Below are 21,278 nucleotides of genomic sequence, written 5' to 3'. Positions count from 1 at the left end.
GGAAGTGGAACAGCCAGGACTCGAACCGGCAACCCCTTGGGATGTGGGTGCTGCAGGCGGTAGTCCAATCACAATTAATGTGTGTTGCTTTTTCCCACTGAGTTTCAAACTGTGTCCCTGACTCCCTGTAAGAAGACAACTGTGCCCGGTTTTCATGAGTGCTTACTTCCTAGGGCCGCTGTAGACAAGTACTGCAGACTGGGTGGCGTCAGCCATGGAAGCGCCTTGTCTCACTGGGAGGTGGGGATCTGGGATGATGCGTGGCCATGTTGGCTCCTCCTGGGTGGTGAAGGAGAGACCGCCTCATTCTTCTCTCTGGATCCCTGGGGTGCTGGCCACTGTGCCATCCCTCAGCTTTTAGACCTCTGCCTCGTCTTCATTCCCTGTGTCTGTCTGTCTGTCTGTCTCTCTGTATGCACATTTCCCCCAAATAAGGACACAAGTGATATTGGAATGGGGCCCCGCCTAATAACCTCATCCTAACCCATGGCACATGTAATGACCCTATCTCCAAATAAAGCAGACACCTGGCATGCTGGGACTTGGGTCTTCCACACATGAATTTGGGGCAGGGAGATGCGATTCAGCTCACCACAGTAAGTGTCACGAAAAGGACCCCGTTGTTTGCACCTAGGAGCCACGTCGACAGGGGAGGAGGTTCCCCGGGGACTCTGAGACTCAGCAGAGACTGAGCGGGGTGAACACTGGCATGGAAGCAGCTGCCACCTTGTCCAGGGCTGTGCTCTGTGCAGGTGGGGGGGAGTTGTCACATTGTTAAGCTGATTTAAATAAGCATTCAGATGTTGTTTTCGCCTTCTGTGGCTTGCAGTTCCTCCAGACATGGAGCCCTGCACAGAAGGTGAGCTTGGGCTCCTGGCTCCCTACCTGGCCTGGCCAGCCCCAGCTGGCGGCCTGTGATTGCGCATGTCCTGACCCACCTGATGCTCCATGATTCCTTAGCCGCATCCCTGAGGGATGCACGGTGGCAAGTCCCTTAGCGTGCAGGACCCAGAGCAAGGTTTCCAGCCCCTGCAGGCTGACGTCTCGGACCATATGGTGCTTTGTCGGGGAGCTGCCTGGCCTCCACCGCAGGTGATAGGAGCACACCTCCCAGTTTCTGGACCGTGCGAAATGTCTTTAGATGCCACCAGAATGTTTAGGGAGAAAAATTGCCTGATGGCCAAAGCCTCTGGTCTGTTATGTTCACACCAGCTCTGTGATCTTGGTTTTTGTTACTGAGTGCCCAAGTGCTTTGTGGAGCCCACCTACGTGAGGGGCCACTGTGTGATTGCTTGCACCGGTGTGGGGAGGCTGTGGGGAGAACCCGAATGCTACAATGTGCACATTTAGGATTCCTTTAACAGGTGCCTCGTGCTTCAGTGACCTAGACATTCGCTTCTTGATGCTCATTTTGCACATGTTCTGTGCCTGTTGTTTGAGCCAACTTTGCCGCTTCTTTGCTTTTTAAGTCTGGCCACAGACGCTGCTGTTCATCTCTTGACATTTCAGGGTTTTGGGGCAGGGGGATGGGAGCAGGAGAAACACCAGCGGGTGAGCCCAAGATTTAATTGCAGGTTATTTCCCTCAAAAAACACATACATGGATGACCTGGAGTCATTTTGGCAGCTGTCTCTGCCCTTCTCGGGCCACCAGGAACTGGACGGATTCTTTATTGCGTATGTTGCAGATTTGGGGCATTGGATCCCTATGAATCCAATAGGGCTGTATTTGACCACAAACTCAAGACTGCACGAGCTGTTCCCACGGTCATCCATTATCAGCTGCATTAATTCACTAACATTTCAGCAGTACAGCTATTTTTGTTAAAGAAAGACTTAGTGGGGCTGGTGCCATGGCGCAGTTGGTTAATCCTCTGTCTGAGGTGCCAGCATCCCATATGGGCACCGGTTCTAGTCCCGGCTGCTCCTCTTCCGATCCAGCTCTCTGCTGTGGCCTGGGAAAGCAGTAGAAGATGGCCCAAATGCTTGGGCCTCTGCACCCGCGTGGGAGACCCAGAAGAAGCTCCTGGCTCCTGGCTTGGGATTGGCACATCTCCGGCTGTTGCGGCCATCTGGGGAGTGAACCAGTGGATGGAACCCTCTGTCTCTTCCTCTCATTCTCTGTAACTCTACCTCTCAAATAAATAAATAAAATCTTAAAAAAAAAGACTTAGTAAGTAAACACATGTCAAACATGTTGGCGTGGGGGCCAGATTTGTGGTACAGTGCATTAAACAGCAGCTTGCAACCATGGTATCTCATGTCAGAGTGCTGGTTACAGTCCTGGCTGCTCGTCTTCATACCCAGCTCTCTGCTAATGCCCTTGTGAAGGCAGGGGAGGATGGCCCAAGTGCTGCCACCCTTGTGGGAGACCCGGATGGAGCTCCTGGCTCCTGGCTTTCGCCTGATCCAGCCCTGACTGTTGTGACTATTTGGGGAGTGAACCAGTAGATTAAAGATCTCGTTCTCTCTGTTTCTCCTCCTCTCTCTCTGCCACTCTGCCTTTAAATAAACAAACACATTTTTAAAAAGGGGGAAAATGCTAGATTGACAACAGATGTGTCTTTAAAGTAGAAAACTTTCAGATGCAGATTGGTCTTCTTATTTATGTTGGATTTGAGAAGGAATAATCTCAAATTTCTTAAAGTGATCCTTAAAATTTTTTGTGCTCCTGGCAACAGTTTTGTAGGGACACTTCCCTCCATCAAATGCTGATTTGTTAAGGGTTTGATTGTATTTAAATATAGCTTTTCAACAAAGCAAAGAAGGGCAAAAAATAGGATCATTGATGTGCTAATACTGCTATATTTATAATTTTTATAAATGAAAGTTTTACTTTAAATTGTAAAGTTAAGGGGTCCTTACCTCTAACATACAATTGACTGATGATTCTTGCAAACAGCCTGTGTTTCTGCCTTCTGTTGTTAGTCACCACGTGCTGCTGATTCTACTGTTCATGCTTCTCTCTAATATATCATCTCCTTTTCATGGGGAAGCAGAATAGAGTAACCATGACAGACACAGACTTCTGGACAAACGGCCAGGGTTCAGATCTTCATTCTGCAACAGGCTGATTGTGGAGAGAGCCAATGCAAGCTGCTGTCTTGTTCTCTCACTAGCAAATAAGGTCAAGGCATTGAGTTTGGATGCAGTTACAAAATGCTGCAAAATCACAGATGGTGAGTTAATTACCATGAGGTTGGTAGATAAAATCCACCATCTATGACAAAATGGTTCATAACTTTAAGTGAACAAGTACAGCTTTCTAAGACAAATTTGTAATAAATGTCATTTTCCGCAATAAGCTATTACCAATGCAATCATTGGGAATTTTATATTATCAAGACCTATTTTTTTCAATAGTTGTAGGAAGTCTTTTTTTTACCCTTACCAGACTGATTGAGTTTATTATAAGATATAGTTTAAGTATCAAGTCAAGATATGTTGATAACAACTGCTAAGTAAGCGTATATTTTTTTTGTATTATTTTGTAATGAGGTCGGTGGGTGAGTGCAGGATTTGGTAGATGCAGTTCCCGCTATCAGTAGTCACCCAGTTCTTTGCCTGCCTCCTCACTAAACTGCTGATTAAGGCTTGCAGCCTCTGCCTTCAGTCATGGCTGAGTCAAAGATCAGGTGACTTAAAGTTTACTAAGGCCACACACTCTCCTGGAAGAATTCATTCCACATGGATTCCTGGGTGCTCAAAAGTGTTTGGCAGTTTGAATTCTGGAAACAGTAGCAATCTCATCCACTCTGCCTGAGTGTGGATGTGCTAGGAAGGAGACGGGGGGCACAGTGCTCCAAAGGGGTGGACCTGCGGCTTAGCTTAGCCCAGGTGGCACCGCCCGAGCCCGTGTACTGGGATTTGAGGATGGATTCGGGACTTGCAACCTGAAGTTCAGTGCCAAGAAGAAGACAGGAAACCAGTGCAGTGGAGCTGACATGGAAATTGGCCTGAATGAATGCAGCCAGATTTAAAGTGTCGGTACTGGTGTTAATAGAGAATATTAGTTCCCCAGGTTATACTCTGAAACTGAGAGGAGATTTATTCCTTTTTTTCCCATTTAATTTCTCTTCTCTTTGTTTTCACTTTCCCTCTGCTCCCTCCTAATCTTTTTCTTCCCTCTTCCTGCTTCCCCTCCTCCCTCCTTCCCTCCTCTCGCTCTGCTGCATTTTCCTTACAAATGGAGTTTTCAGTTTTTCTTTTAAGAAGACAAAAAGGAAAGAGACACTGAAAGTAACTTAGTGAAAGAAGGGAAAGAAACTTGCTAAGGGTAAGAGAGACCCAGAGGTTTCAACCAGGGGCTGGTGTTGTGGTGTAGCGGGTTAAGCCACCACCTGTAGCCCTGGCATCCCATATGGGCACTGGTTCGAGTCCTGGCTGCTCCACTTCTGGTGCAGCTCCCTGCTAATGTGCCTGGGAAAGCAGTAGAAGATGGCCCAGGTGCTTGAGCCCCTGCACCCACGTGGGAGACCCAGATGAATTTCCTTGTTCCTGGCTTTGGCCTAGCCCAGCCCCAGCCATTGTGGCTCTTTGGGGAATGAACCAGTGGAAGGAGAACTTATTCTCTGTCTGTCTCTCTCTGTGACTCTACCTTTCAAATAAATAAAAAAGGAATCTTAAAGCAAAACAAAACAAAAAAGGTTCCAAGCAGTCTAAGAGTTAAATGTCTCCTGGCTGGGAGAGATGGTTTAATAGCAGTCTGAGGTCAAAGAACAAAAACAAAGACAAAACAAACTCCACATTCATTTTAAATTTTCTTGCATGTTTCACTTTAAATTACCAAGTACCTCAAACCATAAGTACCACTTCCAACAGAAATCCTCTCTTTCAATGTGGAGTACGCTCACCATTTCCAAGCCCTAATATTGTTAGTAGCTACATAAGACATTGTATTTCTGCCATTGTCCTACATATTTCTTTTGTTCTGGTCTTGGATTCTCAACTCTCTAGGTCGAGTCCTAGGACAGCTGGAGTGTACTTGGGTCAGGGGGAGTTTCATGCAGTCTCATCGTTCTGGCACCTAACAGGGCCCTTCAAGAGGGTGTGTTCTTCATTCAGCATTTTATTTCTTTCTTTGCTGAACTGTCAGTCCGGATATCATATGCAGTTCCACTTTACATTTATTTTCATGTTGGAATAAGATGCTTTCTCTGGTGAGGAAGACAAATCTCTTTATTACTTTGTATTACACAATCCATCAAGTCCACTTCAGTATGCAACCTACAGGAAATGAAATCCACATGTCAAAAAGACACCTGCACTCCTGTGTTTATTGTAGCACTAATCATGGTTGGTAGGACACGAAATTAACCTGAACGTCCACAGGCAGGTGAATGGATAAATAAATGTGGTATATAATGTAGACTCTGTCAGGGTCAGGTCTCTGCTCCGCCCAAGCCAGCAATCTTCCCCACGCGCAGGGACTGCACGTGTTGGGTAAAATCACAAAGAGCACCCAGCCAGCGACCTCAGTCTGATCTCAGGATCTTTTTCCCTTGAACTTGGCCCTTGGTTGTGGAGTGCATAACTGGATTATTGATTCTGAAAAAAGAAATACAGTCTCATCCCGAATAAGGATTCTTTAATTAATGTTGATTTGATTAACCACCAGGGTTCTCATTTGTAACTTTGTAGGAATTCAGACGCCCCTTAGGCTTATCAGTGGCTCTGCAGAACCAGTCTTGGATCATCTTAGCTCAGTCAAGCATTCTCCTAATTCACATGCGTGCCGCCCTTGTTTTCTTAGGTCCACACTTGCTAGAGCGTCGTCTGACAGCAGTACTTGCATTAAAGAAGAGCCCTTTGATTTCTTTCTCACTGGGCTTTACTGGAGCCCCAAATCTCTCCCAGGGCTTTTTTTTTCCTTTCCTCCCTCCCTCCCTTCCTTCCTTTTTTAAAAGACTTATTTATTTATTTGAAAGGCAGAGTTAGAGAGAGGGAGAGAGAGGTCTTCCTTCTGCTGGTTCACTCCCCAGATGGCCCCAACAGCCAGAGCTGAGCAGATCTGAATCAAGGAGCTTCTTCCAGGTCTCCCACGTGGGTGCAAGGGCCCAAGCACTTGGGCCATCTTCCACTGCTTTCCCAGGCCGTAGCAGAGAGCTGGATTGGAAGTGGAGCAGCCGGGACTTGAACTGGTGCTCATATGAGACGCTGGCACTGCAGGCGGCAGCTTTACCTGCTCTGCCACAGTGCTGGCCCCTCCCGTGGATTTTGTGCCACCCCACAGTGAGCACCCTAGTTGATCCTGTGGGCCCAGGATCTCAGTTCTTTCCTGCTTGTGCGTGAGCTCAGAGCTGCCGCCTTTGCTGCATTTCCTGCTGCACAGACTCCCACATGCTGCTCTGCTTCTAGCCCTGCTGCTTCCAAGTGCTGTGCAGTGAAATGTCCTAGAGAGAGAAGAGCTGAGAGTGCAGAGGCTGTTCTAACAATACCCACATGTGGGGGGGGGGGGGAGAAATGGCCCAGAGAGGAAAAGAAGACGCTGTGGCCAGGGAGTGCAGTGGAGGATGGCCCAAGTGCTTGGGCCCTGCACCCAATGGGAGACCAGGAGGAGCACCTGGCTCCTGCCATCAGATCAGCGCGGTGCGCCGGCCGCAGTGCACCAGCTGTGGCAGCCATTGGAGGGTGAACCAACGGCAAAGGAAGACCTTTCTCTCTGTCTCTCTCTCTCACTGTCCACTCTGCCTGTCAAAAAAAAAAAAAAAAAAAAAAAGAAGACACATAGTATGGAGCTTGCTGAGAGGGAGGGAGGGAGGGAGAGAAGGAGGGAAGGAAGGAGGGGGAGAGAGATAGAGAGAGAGAGAGGCGGAAGGTAGATGTTAGTGAAAGCCGCAGAAGAGGGACAGTGGTTATTTAAATGCAATGCATGGTAGGATAGGGTTATAGGACCAGTGTCTTATTTCTAGCTGGCTTATTTTTAGAGAAATTGCATCTGAGTAAATCAAATTTCCGACTAGGTTACTTGCTTTAGATTTCCTTAAATTTTATTTTTATTTATTTATTTGAAAGGCAGAGAGGCAGAAGGAGAGACAGAGAGACAGCTGGGAAGAGGGCTTCCATCCTGTGGTTCATTCTCCAAATGCCCACAGCTACTGGACCCAAGCTAGGCTGTAAGCCAGAAGTCTAGACCTCCATCCGGGGCTTCCACGTGGGTGGTAGAGACTCAAGCACTTGCGCTGTCGTTTGCCACCTCCCAGTGTGTGCGTGAGGAGGACGCTGAGTGGCTACGCTTGAATCGGGCTCCCCAGTGTGGGATGTGAGTGCCCCGTGGTGACTGTAACCACTGTGCCCCCCACCTTGACCCGGCTTCTGGTTTCCTCATATTGCTGGGACCTTAATTCATGGGTCTCTAGTTTGGTAGAGTACAGGCTCCATGAGGACAGAGAATAGACCTATTTTCATCACTGCCACGTTCTCAACTTTTTGCTAATTGCTTTGCTTGTGGCAAAAACTTAAGTTTTAACATTTATCTTCAAATTATAGTAAAATTGTATCAGATACTTGTTACACTGTATTTTTTTTTTGACAGGCAGAGTTAGACAGTGAGAGGGAGAGACAGAGAAAGGTCTTCCTGCCATTGTTTCACCCCCCAAATGGCCTCTATAGCCGGCGCTGTGCCAATCCGAAGCCAGGAACCAGGTACTTCTCCTGGTCTCCCATGGGGTGCAGGGCCCAAGCACTTGGGCCATCCTCCACTGCACTCCCTGGCCACAGCAGAGAGCTGGACTGGAAGAGGGGCAACCGGGACAGAACCAGAGCCCCAACCAGGACTAGAACCCGGAGTGCCAGTGCCATAGGCGAGGATTAGCCTATTGAGCTACGGAGGCGCCGGCATGGAAATAAAATATTTTAAACGTATAATAAAATATTTGGCCAACAGTTAAGCAGCATTCGTGTGGGTGAACTCACACAGGGGCAGAGATGAGGGACAAGTGTAGGAGTGGCGCTAGGCTTTGAGGAATTCCTACGTTAAAGATCGGACTAACAGAGTGACTTTCGTCCCCGAAAAGTAAAGGAAAATTTACAAGTGCTGAGTCAGTAAAGTCAGATAAAGAAGGAGCATCCCCTGTGCACTGTCCCGCCCGGTGGTCGAGTCAGAGGGGGACTAGCAGGAACAGAAGGAATTTATTGTGGTCTTCTGAAGAGCCGTTGGAGCAGAGAAGCGACAGCAGGAGGAGAGGGGGGCAGGGTGAAAGTGGCACCCTTCTGCTTGTTTACAGACAAGCGAGGGTGGAAGGGGAAGAGATGGGGAGCACACGCGTTCTGCGGCAGATTCTAGAGTGCGTGGGTGTGAGAGGGTGGGCCCAGCAGGATGGAACAGGTTGACTGAGCAAGGGCAGGGTGGGTGACAGCGACTTCCCTGGAAAGATGGAAGGGAGTGGGATCCAGGGCAGCGGGGGCCAGGTGGTCCTTGCTGTGAGAAGAGAGATTGGTCCATTGAAACGGCAGAAGAACGCACTGCCTCCTTGCACAGGTCTGCAGATTTGTGGGTGGAAGAAGGAAGGGTTCCCATCCGATGGCTTGCACTTTCCTTTGAAGTTTACGAAGCCGGTTGTCTGGTGAAGACAACTGAAAGTGGTGGAGAAGCTGTGCAGTGGAGAGAACCATTCACGTCAGCCTAAGCGGTTTATGTGGACACTGGCAGCCTATGCCTCTAGGAATTTGGCCTCACTCAGAACTCTGGCCTTGGTTCCCAGCTCCTGCAAGGTAACTTAAAATTCTTGGGGTTTCTGAAGTGGTTGGTGTCTTCGTTGTTCATGCTAACCCCTGGGACCACACCTGGTACAGTGTAAGGCTAATGAAATGACTCAGGGTGGGGCTGGGCATGCTTGGCCATGCCAGAAAGAGGGCCAGAGCAGGGCCAGTCTTCTGATCTGGGCACCAAGTTCAACCTTGTGAGCTGTGCCGCATGTACCACACCTCTGTAAGGGAACCTCAATAAAGACTCTGGACTCCAAGCTGGGGGACCTGCCTGGCTTGGCAGTGCTCTGTGCAGCAGGCACACGTCAGCGCTGGGTGTGTGCAGTGTCTCTGAGAGCATCAGGAACGTCCCAGTGCTGTCCTGACTCTGCCAATACCCCTCTCCTCAGGGGGTTCTGATGCTTTCCTTGCAACAGGCATGACCGTGAGAATGGTACATTTCTGGGAGTCCTTCTTAGAAGAGTACGTCTGTTGAGTTACCAAACCCAAGGGAGGTTTGGGGACAATCCCCTGGACCCAGAGTTGTTGTCAGAAGTGGGAGTGCTCTTGGTGAACACTCCCTTTGACACCTCATTGGTCCCTGCTTGGTCTTTGCACTGGGGTCAGGAGCTTTGGGCACATCTGATGATCCTAGAGGATATACCCTTAGCCTCACAAATTGGCTGATTTGGGTGCAGCTCATTATATGTGTTACAGAATTTGTGCTTGTGTTGAGGAACGGTGGCTTAGCCATGTGTCAGGTGAACTACAACCACAGAGAGTCAACTCCGGCACTGTTCCCTGTTAGGCCACCTGGTGGTAGGTGTGGCAGAGTAGAAGACTCCAAAGAGACTTTAGAGACAGAAATAACAGAACTTAGGAACGGATTTCTCTCCCGTTGAGCATTTGGAGACATTGAGTCAGGATGTCTTTAAAATCCTGAGAACCCTGTAGGCAGAAGGCAGGCCCCCAGTCATGAGGATGGCTTCTGAAATATTGTGGTGTGTGTCTGTCCCAGTCCTGAAGGGGAGACGTCATGGCAGGGCAGGGGTAGTGGTTATGTCAACTGGGACACAGAGGTTGGGGAACAACCTGGGGAACAACCTGTTTCTGATTTTCCTGGCTAAGAAAATGGGTGCCTCTCCCCCGTAACACAGATAATGAGAGGTTTTAAGAATTCAGTCGGCACAATTTCTGTGAAAGAAAATTCTGTGTGATAGATGACTAAGTGAAGCAGCCACATGACCAGTGTTTCCCTCAGGTAGGCACAAAGATGCTTATGTGAAATCCCTGGCGAACCCTTCTAACTTCAGTGCCTTTCTGTGGTGGTTGGTACAGAATTGTGTCCAATCTGTGTTCATAAACTGTATAGCAATCAGCCAGAAAAAAAAAAAAAAAAGATTTTCATCTGAGATGACATTGTATTTCCCATAGAAATGAATTTATATTTATTTCAATTAGAAGTTACTTTGAATAAAAAGTGGATGTTTTTGTAGTGATTTCATGGCATAAATTCAAGGACCTTTCAAATGATTCTCTGATTTTAATACTGGAAATTTTTTTCTTGTTGAAGATTTCACATGACTTTCTCCGCCCCCGAAAGTGGTTTTTATTTGTGTTTCCTCAGATGAACTATTGCTAGAAGTGATAAAGCCAAACTAATTACTGCAGTCACCATGCAAGCATTAAAATGTTGCTTATTCTGCATTTAAGGGGTTCTGGATTCGAGAGGCTTCGGTTTTCATTTGTCGTAGAATGTGCTCGTGTCTGTATTTCCCTACATTACTGGGAAACTCGGGAGAGAGCTTTCAAAAAGAATATTATTCTCATGTCATCTTTTAGGGTCCTTTTCAGAGACTGTTTATGTCCTTGGACCAGCATTTCTATGTGCGATTCCTGATGAGAGATTTCGCCTGTACTGACCTAGAGCTTCTAGGGGAAGCTATCAGTGATGTTGAGACAGGCTTCATTAGCTCACAAGGACCCGTGCTCGGAACACCCACACTTGTGTGATTGCTCCTGGAGAGGTTTGGTGCCTGGCGATGGTTTGTAATGGCAGCAAGACAACAAGAAAAGTGGGTCACTCTGCTGTCGGAGCAGCTGACTCCTGGTGCTTCTCTTTCTTGTCCATTCACAAGGTACTTAACCCTTGTGTGAAGTCATTTTCCCAGTTGTACTCAGGAAAGGTGGAGCTGGGAGCCGTGGGGTCTCTACTAATCCTGGATCTGCATGAGGAAGCCCAGGAGGGGGATCTCTGCTCCTCTCTGGCCTGGGAGCTGCAGCTGACAAACTCTGTAAGCCAAGGTCTCACTGACAGGTCTTAATTTTTCCTTCTTTCTTTCAAGATTTATTTGTTTATTTGAAAGGCAGAGTTACAGAGAGGCAGAGGCAGAGAGAGACAGAGGTCTTCCATCTGCTGGTTCACTCCCCAATTGGCTGCAATAGCCAGAGCTGGGCCAATCCTAAGCCAGGAGCTTCTTCCAGGTCTCCCAGGTGGGTGCAGGGGCCCAAGGACTTGGGTCATCTTCTACTGCTTTCCCAGGCCACTGCAGAGAGCTGGATGGGAAGAGGAGTAGCCGAAAATCAAACTGGTGCCCATATGGGATGTCGGCACTGCAGACGGCTGCTTCACCCGCTACCCCATAGTGCTGGCCCTTCTTTATTTCTTTTTAAAAATTGTGTTTGTTTATTTGTTTACTTAAGAGGCAGAGACACAGCTGGAAAGATAGATTCCATCCACTGCATTCACTCTAATGTCTGTGACAGTAGGACTGGGCCAGGACCAGGGCCAAAGCCAGGAGCCAAGAGCTCAGTCCAGGTCTGCCACATCTACATAGCCATTGCTACTTCTTCAAAAGGTCTACATCGATGGCAGGAAGCTGGAGGAGCCGGAGCCACCGCTGGAATCTAACTGGCTACTGCAGTGTGGGATGTGGGCTCTTTAATCAGACAGCTAGATGCCTGTCCCCTTCCTTATTTCTTTAGCACAGAAGGAATTGGATGCCTGGGGAAAAAACTCCTGAAAACCAACAGATCTGTTGTCTTCATTTGTGTTACTTAAACTCAGGCATGGAAAACGTGGCACAGACATCCAAAACAACTGGCCCAAGTAGTGCAGATGTTTAGTTTTCTCTCCTAATTGCTGACATGCACAGCCCGGAACTGGCGTGGCAGATCCACAGTCACCCTGCACCACGGCTCTTGCATCTGGGGCTTCTCACGATCCAGGATGGTGGCTGCAGCCCCAGTGAACGTGCACATTTCAACTCCAGAACCAAGGAGGGGGGGGCATCTTGCAGGGCACTTGTGAAAAATCACTGCCATCGTTTCCCTGACATTCTAAAGGATGGGATTCAGTCTGTGGCTTCAGACAGCCACAGCAGATGACGGGCTATACAGTTTTTATTCCTATGTACCTTGCGCCAAGCTAGTGTTCCAGGGTTTCTTACCTAGAATTACCAGTTTTGAAATCTCAAGCTTTCTCTATATAACCAGTACGTAGATTTTACGTAATTCTGCATCAGTTGTTTGATTTCTCCTAATGCTTTCTTTCCTGAAAACTTGAGAGTAGGAATCTTTTTTGATGTCAGACTTTTACAAGAATGTTCACTTTTGTGCAACTCATGTGTATGAGTTTAGTTTAGTTTAGTTTAGTTTCACTGAGTACAGAAACATTGTGCAGAAGGTTCTAAGAACCACTGGCATCAGAATAGATGTTCTAGTTTAAGAAAGGGTAGCTGGGGCTAGCGCTGTGGCACAGTGGGTTAATGCCCTGGCCTGAAGCGCTGGCATCCCATACGGGCATCGGTTTGAGACCCAGCTGCTCCATTTCCCATCCAGCTCTCTGCTGTGGTCTGGGAAAGCAGTAGAAGATGGCCCAAGTGCTTGGGCCCCTGCACCCACATGGGAGACCTGGAAGAAGCTCCTGGCTCCTGGCTTCAGACTGGTGCAACTCTGGCCATTGTGGCCATCTAGGGAGTGAACCATCAGATGGAAGACCTCTCTCTCTCTCTCTCTCTCTCTCTCTCTCTGCCTCTCCTTCTCTCTCTGTGTAACTCAGACTTTCAAGTAAATAAATAAGTCTTAAAAAAAAAGAAAGGGTAGCTGTTTATCGACTTCCCGGCAAACAACTTCAGCTCAGCGTCAACCGAGTGGCTTGGAGAAGAGAGACAGTTTGGGTCTCGGTGCGATCTGTTACGGACCAGTCAGCTGGGAGCTGCAGGTCCACGCCGACTCGCTTGTGCTAGCCGCTCAGAGAACTGGCTTTGCAGCTGCCACAGTGGACTTGCCCAGCTGGAGAAGACTGTTAAATTATTGAAGCCGAGGAGGAGATAGGTTTTGAAAATGACGTTCCAGGAGACAGCAAATAGCGTGAGATACAAAATGCACAGAACGTCTTCATTTCTCGAAGCGCTGTCCCAGGTCTGAGGGAGTCAGGGTATCGTTTGAATCTCAACAATAACAATATTCTGTGGACAAATTTCACAGCCTGTCTACCTTTCAGTTTTCTTTTCCTCTATGAGAAAAACGAACTTTTTCAATTACTCATTTAATAATTAAAATCTGCCAGTTTAACCACTTGGCAATAACTTTGGAAGAAGAATTAATGAAGGAAAATGTAGAGCTTCTGATACCAATGAGATTTTCTTATTTCTTGACTTTTCTAGTTATCAGTAATTGAGCGCCTCATTGTATAATTATAAAATGTAAGAGAGTAAAAAATGTTTAAAATCTAACCCTGTTGGGGCTGGTGCTGTGGTGTAGCAGGTAGCACCGCTGCCTGTGGTGCCAGCATCCCATATGGACACCGGTTTGAGTCCCAGTTGCCTTATTTCGGATCCAGCTCTCTGCTGTGGCCTGGGAAAGCGGTGGAGATGGCCTAGGTGCTTGGGCCCCTGCACCCGCACGGGAGACCTGGAAGAGGTTCCGAGCTCCTGGATTCAGATTGGCACAGCTCCAGCTGTTGTGGCCATTTGGGGGGTGCATCAACAGATGGAAGACCTCTCTCTCTCTCTCTCTCTGCTTCTGTAACTCTGCCTTTCAAATAAATAAATAAAATCTTACAAAAAATATCTAATGCTGTCATGGCACTGATAGGGAGATAGGACGGGGTGTTGACTGAAATAGAATGCACTCCCCAAGTCCACCATGACAGACTGTGTTGTTGACACTCCTGAGCCTAAACCCTGGGCTTTCCAAGGTTATGTTTTGTACCCTGTTTGTTTTACTGCCTGCAGATATCATTGTGTATAGGAGATCATTTAATTCATGCAGATAGATAGACGAGCATCAAAGAGAAACATGCCAACAGAAAACCAGGAAAATTCCCAGCATTTGAGGAGCAGAGAGAGTATGAGGAGCTAGAAGGGAGATAAGTAAGCAGCGATTTAGAGGGTGAACCAGAGAATATGGTATTCTGGGAAGAGGAATCAGTGTCCTTGTGACGTGAGAGCAGCGTCCTTCGTTATGACAACTAATTTGGTTTCCCTGGCAGTGTGTGTGGGTGTGGGTCCAGGGGTCCAATCCAGAGCGTGGTGGGTCGCAGAGAGAAGGTTGGGGTGATGAGGTGGAGGGAGCTGATGTTCATGGCTTGCCACTGCTGCTTGGCAGAGTTCAGGAGCTGGAGGAGAGGGGGTGATTTTCCAGGGAAGCTCGTCCGTGCGGCTCTAGTAAGTTGAGAGGTAGCTGCTCAGATTCGGCTCTAGGGCTGCGATCTGTCCACCTCTCTTCAACTCCATTTAAGTTTTTAAAAGACTGGCATTTCCTTTTATTTATTTCTTTGCCACTAAAGTTTTTTTTATTTTTTAATTTTTTAATATAAAGAGAACAGATTTCAGAGGTACGGTTCTAAAAAGACAGCCATACTTCCCTCCTGCCCCCCTCCCTCCCTCAATCTCCCTTTTCCTTCCTTTTTTTTTTCTTTAATTTTGTCAAGACATGCTTTTAATATACTCTGCAATCACAAAATTAATATGGCCAGAATACTCAAAGTCTCTGTGGGTACTTCACAAAGTACATAGAAAAATAGCATTAAAAGATTAAGTTCATTTTGGTGCAAAAAATTTTGAAATCCATGCACAAGGGGAATTCAAAAATTCATAGAAATGCACATTATGACAAAACCTATGCATGCATTTCACATTTATTGTACTAAAATAAACTTCTCTCTTAAGTCCATTTTTTCCCAGGAGTTTTTAAATGTATACTTGCATTTGTGGAATAAATACAAGACCTCACACGGCATTCTAATATAAACTTGGATCTTGTGTTATGCCAGGCCATCACTACCAAACTTGTTTCTGGCCCTCTTGTCTGTAACAATATTCTGTGTAGGTTTGAAGAAGAAAGAACACGAGTGTTAAATTCTTTGTTTCAGTCCTCCTGGTTAAACAGAGCTCACCTTTGAGTCACATCCACTGCTTCGCCCGCCTCTGCGCCTCCCTGGCCTCACCTGCTGGTTTCCTCCGCCTGGATATGGCGCCTGCAGCTCTCGTGCTACATGACCAGATTAAAAAAACACACTGTGCCCGAGTTGTCGTTTATCAGGAAAATCGCTCTCCGATGTTTCATCTTTTGTAGTTGAAGTAAGAGAAGTGGATTTAATGCAGTGTTTGCCAAAGACTGTGTGTGTCTTCTGAGAGAATATCCTTTTTTATTTTGTTTTTCCCCAGAAACCATTTATTTAAGATATACAAACTTCATGCACTTCATAAATACAACTTTCAAAACATAGTGATGGTGATTCTTCCCACTGTGCCCACCCCAACCCCCACTCTCACCATTCTTCCTCTTCCCTCTCCTATTCCCATTCTTATTTTTTTACTAAGATCTATTTTCCATTAATTTTATACACAGATGAACTCTGTACTAAGTAAAGACTTAAACAAATAATATATAAAAACTCAACCGTGTTTTGATTTCTCTTTTGGGTTCTTCTGTGACCCACTGTTCAGTCTCCATGTGTTTGCCTTTGTTCTGGAGGTCCCTGGGCTGTTGATTTCCAGCTTCATTCCATTGTGGTCAGAGAAGTTGCATGGTATGCGTTTGACTTTTTGAATTTGCTGAGACTTGCTTTATGGCCTGGCTTGTGGTCTCTCCTAGAGGAAGTTCCATTTACTGGTGGGAAGAATGTGTGTTCTGCAGCTATAGGATGAAACGTTCTGCAGATGTCTGTTAGGTCCATTTGGTCAGTGAACTGTTATTCTCTTGCTGATTTTCTGTCTGGTTGATCTGTACACTGCTGAACGTGGGCTGTTGAAGTCCCCCATTACTATTGTATGGGAGTCTAAGTCTCCCTTTACATCTATTAACATTTCCTTTAAATAGCCAGGTGCCCTGTAGTTAGGTGCATACACATTTTTATAGTCATATCTTCCTGTTGAATTGATCCCTTAATCATTGCATAGTGCCCTTATTTGTCTCTTTTAATTGTTTTTGTGTTAAAATCTATTTTGTCTGATATTAGGATGGCTACACCAGCTCTTTTTGGTTTTTGGTTTCTGTTAGCATGGAATAACTTTTTCCAACCTCTCACTTTCATACTGCGTGTATCTTTGCTGGTGAGATGTGTTTCTTGTAGGCAGCAAATAGATGTGTCTTGTTTTTTAATCCATTCAGCTATTTTGTATCTTTTAACTGGAGAGCTGAGGTCATTTACATTCAAGGTAACTATTGATAAGTAACAACTTGGCCCTGCCATTTTTCCATAAATATTCCTGTTGTTTACTTTGGATTTTTTTGTACTTTTACTGGGGATTTTCTGCCTTCACCTTCTTTCATAGTGATGACCATGTTTCTGTGTTTCTGTGTGCAGCACATCCTTAAGCCACTTTTGTAAGGCTGGACCATTAGTGACAAGTTCTTTCAATTTCTGTTTGTTATGGCAGGTCTTTATTTCACGTTGATTCATCAGTACAAGCTTGGCAGGGTATAGCATTCTGGGTTGAAAGTTTTTTACTCTCTCCTAGTCTGTAGGGTTTCTGATGAGAAGTTAGCTGTGAGTCTCATTGGAGACCTTCTGAAAGTAATCTGGTGTTTCTCTCATGCACATTTTAGAATCTTTTCTTTATGTTTTAGTGTGGAGAGTTGATTACAATGTGTGGTGGTGAAGATCTTTTCTGGTCATGTCTATTAGGAGTTCTGTGTGCTTCCTGTACTGGGATGTCCTTTTCTTTCTCCAAATTAGGGAAGTTCTCTGTAATTATTTCACTAAATAAGCCTTCTAATCCATTCTCTTCTTCCACACCTTCAGGAACTCCTAAGACACGTATATCGTGTCATTTGATAGTATCCCATAAATCTCTGACATTGATTTTTAGTTTTATAATTTCTTCTTCTTTTTTTTTTTGGTCTGACTGCAAAATTTCCAGAGATTTGTCTTCTAACTTGGACATTCTTTCTTCTGACTCACCGACTCTGTTGTTAAGGCCTTCCACTACATTTTGTATTGATCTATTGAATTCTTCATTTCCAGTGTTTCATTTTGATTTCTCTTTGAAATCTCAATTTCATGAAAAACATTTCCTTCCTGTTCAGTACGCATTTCTTTAGTTCATGGCTTTGCTTCTGATTACTTCTAAGTAATCCTCCCATCAACTTTTTGAATTCCTATTTCTGGCAATTCTTCACTCTCCTCATTCTCGCATTCTAGTATTGAAGTGCTGCTGTTTTCCTCTGGGGGCATCATGCTGTCTTCCTTATTCTTGTTTCTTGAATTTTTGCATTTATTTTCAGGCATTTGTGAAGGTATTTGTTGGTTTATTTTTTGCCCTGTGATGGCTTTTATCTTTAGACTGTGCCTCTGTGGCTTAGTGGAGTTTCTGCTCTGTCAGTGAATACCCTGAGACGTGGTGGGTGTGGCCAGGGAGCTCTGTGCAGTGCTCCAGTGTGGGGGGAGTGTCCAAGGTGACTCCCAGATTGGGCATGGTAAATATCTTTGTTTTTTTTTTTTTTTTTTTTGTTTTTTTTTAATCAAAGAGGAGATTTGTTCAGCTCTGTTGGCGTAGTCTCAAACTCACCTCCTCTCCTCCAAGGACACCAATGCCTGGGCGCTAGCCCCACCAGGTACAATATTCATCCACACTGCCACATGAACCACACAAAGGATCCATGCATTCCTTTGTGTGAGCACAGATCCCAGAGCAGTGACCCTCACCAGGGCATCAGGGAGCCCCGAGTGTGTGGAGCCACCCACAGTGACTGTCCAAAGACGCAGCCACACCTTGCACCCAGGCAGCCACAGTGTTTTCACAGTCCCAGCACACAAGCCTCCCACAGCCACAAGCACCCAGCCCCTTGTCAATTCTCCCAGTCAGACTCAGGCATCTCCTGGCCACTGGTTGCTGAGGCATGGGCTTGAGCTGGTGCAGCTTTTACGTACGTCCAAAATGGTGCCCGCCTGCTCTTGGCTAGTTACACGACACCGGTTCTGGGTGGCCAGGGAGAAACATGCCCCCTTTTTTCCCTCTAGGTTGGCAGGTGCACCATCCCCCACAGGGCTCCAAGCCAGACTCACACCAGGTTCTTCCTGCGGCTTTATCGCCAGTGTCCCGGGCTGCTGCAGTCTGGTCTCATCTCACTCTCCAAAGCTGGTGCTGAGGCTCTCAGCTGCTGGGGTCCTGAGTTGTGTGCGTCCACCCCGTCCATGTGTATCCACAGCTTCCCTCTAATTTCCAGGGAGTTCCCTCTGCCACTTTCTTCCTAACTCTTCCCTGAGATTGCACTCTCTTCCCCCAGACTAGAGCAGTAAGCTCCCTGTGTGTTCCACCAGCTTTGGTGCCTCTCCTAGGAGAATATCCATTGTAATGTCAGTAATTTGCATGATGCACAGACATAATATTCAGCATCTGTTTTTTTTCGGAAGAGTAAACCATTGTATAAACCTAAGACGTTCTCACCAACGTACCCTGGGAAGCAGTAGGAAATCCTCATTTCACTGGAGTTGGCCAAACAGCAGTCTGGCTGGCCTCCGTCCTTTAAGTCTTCAGTTCTTCGGAGCTAGCTTTCATCCTCGGAGCAAGTAGATGATGAAAGACCCGAAGCGTCTATTAAACTTCAGGGCCTATCCCGGAAACCCGCACAAGGAAGTATAAATTGATGACCCACCTCCCGTGGGTCAGATGACTTATGATCTGTCAAATAATGAATGCAATACTGCGGTTAAGAAGGAATATTACGGCAGTCCTGTGCAGATGTTTCTTACATTGAAAAATGGACTTATTAATGGCATGCTTGTGGAGAGAGCTCTAATCCGGGATTCTGTTACCGTATTTAATTAACTACTCATCCGTTGAAGATCCATGTAGCTGAGGTCTAGGAGTGAGTGATAATCAATTTTTGGTTTTGCTCTACCCACAGCTAAGCAGAGGTTGGTCACACTTCTTGGGAAGCTCAGTCTACAGAGGAGATCAATATTTCATTTCATCGTATGTTGCTACTGGGAATCCACTGGGAGGAAATGCGTTCATATTTTCCTTACTTCTTCTTTGGCCCTACAATTGAATAGCTTTCAAGAGGTTCAGAGGAAGTGGGAGTTGAAAAAGAGTATTAAATTGTGTCATTGCAAGATGATAGTTACATGACAAGGTTACACAATCAGTGTTATCACTAACCTCCAAATTCACAATTCTCTGCAACAGGGACGTCTGCGTATCCCAGAGGACCTTCTTAATAAAATGATGCGCAGCTTCGGGGGGTAATGCTCAGCTTGTTTTCTGTAATTAGATGGCTAGCTTCATGCTTTTCCTGACACCACTAATTGAATGAGGGTCTGATTAGGCTAGACTATAATGAAGGACACAAGTTAGGAGATATTTGATGTCAATCTCACATACGCACAGTCACGCAGTGCCCAAAGGACTTGTGGGGTAGGACTTTGGGATGCCTTCTTGTTCTGGAGTTTGCTTTGTAGCAATTCTAATATTTTGTAGAACCATGATACAATAGTACCTCTTGTGTAAAAACAGATATTCAGGAAAAAAAAAAAAAAACCTTTCTTTGGCCCATACAGAAAGAGTCTTTATTTTACTAATGGTGGCACAAAAACTTGTCCAAAAAGTGTGAACTTGGAAGCACCAAGAAATACCCTTGATGGCTGAATGGTAAGACCTGAAGTGAAAGATGAAGTTATTTAGGACATGGCTGATTTTAAACAGTGATTTCCGAAGGTCCAGCTTTGCTAAAGGCTAGAAAATTGGAAATTTTTTTTTTTTTTTTGGACAGGCAGAGTGGACAGTGAGAGAGACAGAGAGAAAGGTCTTCCTTTGCCGTTGGTTCACCCTCCAATGGCCGCCGCGGCCAGCGCACTGCGGCCGGCCCACTGCGCTGATCCGATGGCAGGAGTCAGGTGCTTCTCCTGGTCTCCCATGGGGTGCAGGGCCCAAGCACTTGGGCCATCCTCCACTGCACTCCCTGGCCACAGCAGAGAGCTGGCCTGGAAGAGGGGCAACTGGGACAGAATCCGGCGCCCCGACCGGGACTAGAACCCGGTATGCCGGCACCACAAGGTGGAGGATTAGCCTAGTGAGCCGCGGCGCCAGCTGGAAATGGTTTTGCCATTGGCTGAGCGGCAGCATCTAAAGGGCTGTGTTGGGGGTGACTCCCTGGGGCAGGGCTGCAGCGTCCACAGTACTTCACTTGCTAACAATCTCGCCATCATGGACTTCTTCACTGTAAGGATTTCAATTCTGAAGAGCTGCTCTTAGGAGGCCTTGGTGGAGTCAGAAGTACGAAGCTGGGGCCGGCAGTGTGGCGCAGTGGGTTAAGCTGCCACCTGCAATGCCAGCCTTCCACAAGGGCACTGGTTCACATCTCGCTCTGCTGATGGCCTGAGAAAAGCAGCAGAAGGTGGTCCCCTGCCACCCACATGGGAGACCTGGATCAAACTCTGGCTTCGTCCTGGCCCAACCCTGGCCATTGTGGCTATCTGGAGAGTGAACAAGTAGGCGGAAGATCTCTATCTTTCTGTGTGACTCTGACTTTCAAATAAGTAAACGCATCTTAGAAAAAAAAGAAACAGTACAAAGCTTCCCATTTTTCCATAGGCAAAACCTTTCAGAGATAGCAGCCTGAGAATCGCTTAGCCAAGAAGGAGAAGGTTCTGTCTTATTCGCAAATGAAAAGCAAACTTCTAATTTCCAAGATATTACAAAATGCTAAGCCTTCATTCCAGTTGTCAGGACACAGAGGAGACACTGGTACGTGAGACAAGCCCTGGGTGCACTGGATGCTGCGTCCTTGTGGCCTGGCCTGGAACTCTACTTGGCAGGAGGAACTCGGGAGTTCCCAGGAGGACTTGGCCCTCGCTGAGCGCTTGTCACTCAGAGTTTGCCAGCAGCCTCAGACGACCCCTTACCGTTGGCTCTTTGTCACAGTAGTGTTCAAATCCAAATGAGGAAGCCGAAGTAAACATTTACACATTTTCCACAGGTGACTTTAAAGACCTATGCTGTGTATGTTTATTCTTTTTGGGTCTAAAAAGCATGTATTTACACACACACAGTATTCTATAACAGATTTATCTTTTTGATATCGAATGGTCAACTTGTTTAAACAAAATAAAATTTTAAACAGTGTGAGAGTGTTTTCTTTGTGCTT

At 46.5% G+C, this 21,278-nt stretch overlaps 1 protein-coding gene across 4 annotated transcripts in view; it reads left to right on the top strand.

The window, feature by feature from the left end:
* Nucleotides 1–21,278, top strand: part of MYO16 (myosin XVI) — a 697,134-nt gene that overhangs the window by 27,619 nt on the left and 648,237 nt on the right. The window contains exon 2 of one of the 4 annotated variants that reach the window (XM_051849978.2): nt 8,544–8,711. The exons of 2 other annotated variants lie outside the window; for them this stretch is intronic. The gene's annotated coding sequence lies outside the window, so the exon portion shown is untranslated. Of the gene's footprint in view, nt 1–8,279; nt 8,712–21,278 lie in introns of those variants that run through there. One more of the 4 variants, XM_051849977.2, reaches the window with a different exon arrangement.

The sequence above is a fragment of the Oryctolagus cuniculus genome, chromosome 9, assembly GCF_964237555.1.
Source record: "Oryctolagus cuniculus chromosome 9, mOryCun1.1, whole genome shotgun sequence".
Classification (NCBI taxonomy): domain Eukaryota; kingdom Metazoa; phylum Chordata; class Mammalia; order Lagomorpha; family Leporidae; genus Oryctolagus; species Oryctolagus cuniculus.
The sequence above is the reverse complement of the archived record's forward strand: the minus strand, read 5'-3'. Positions and strand labels throughout refer to the sequence as shown.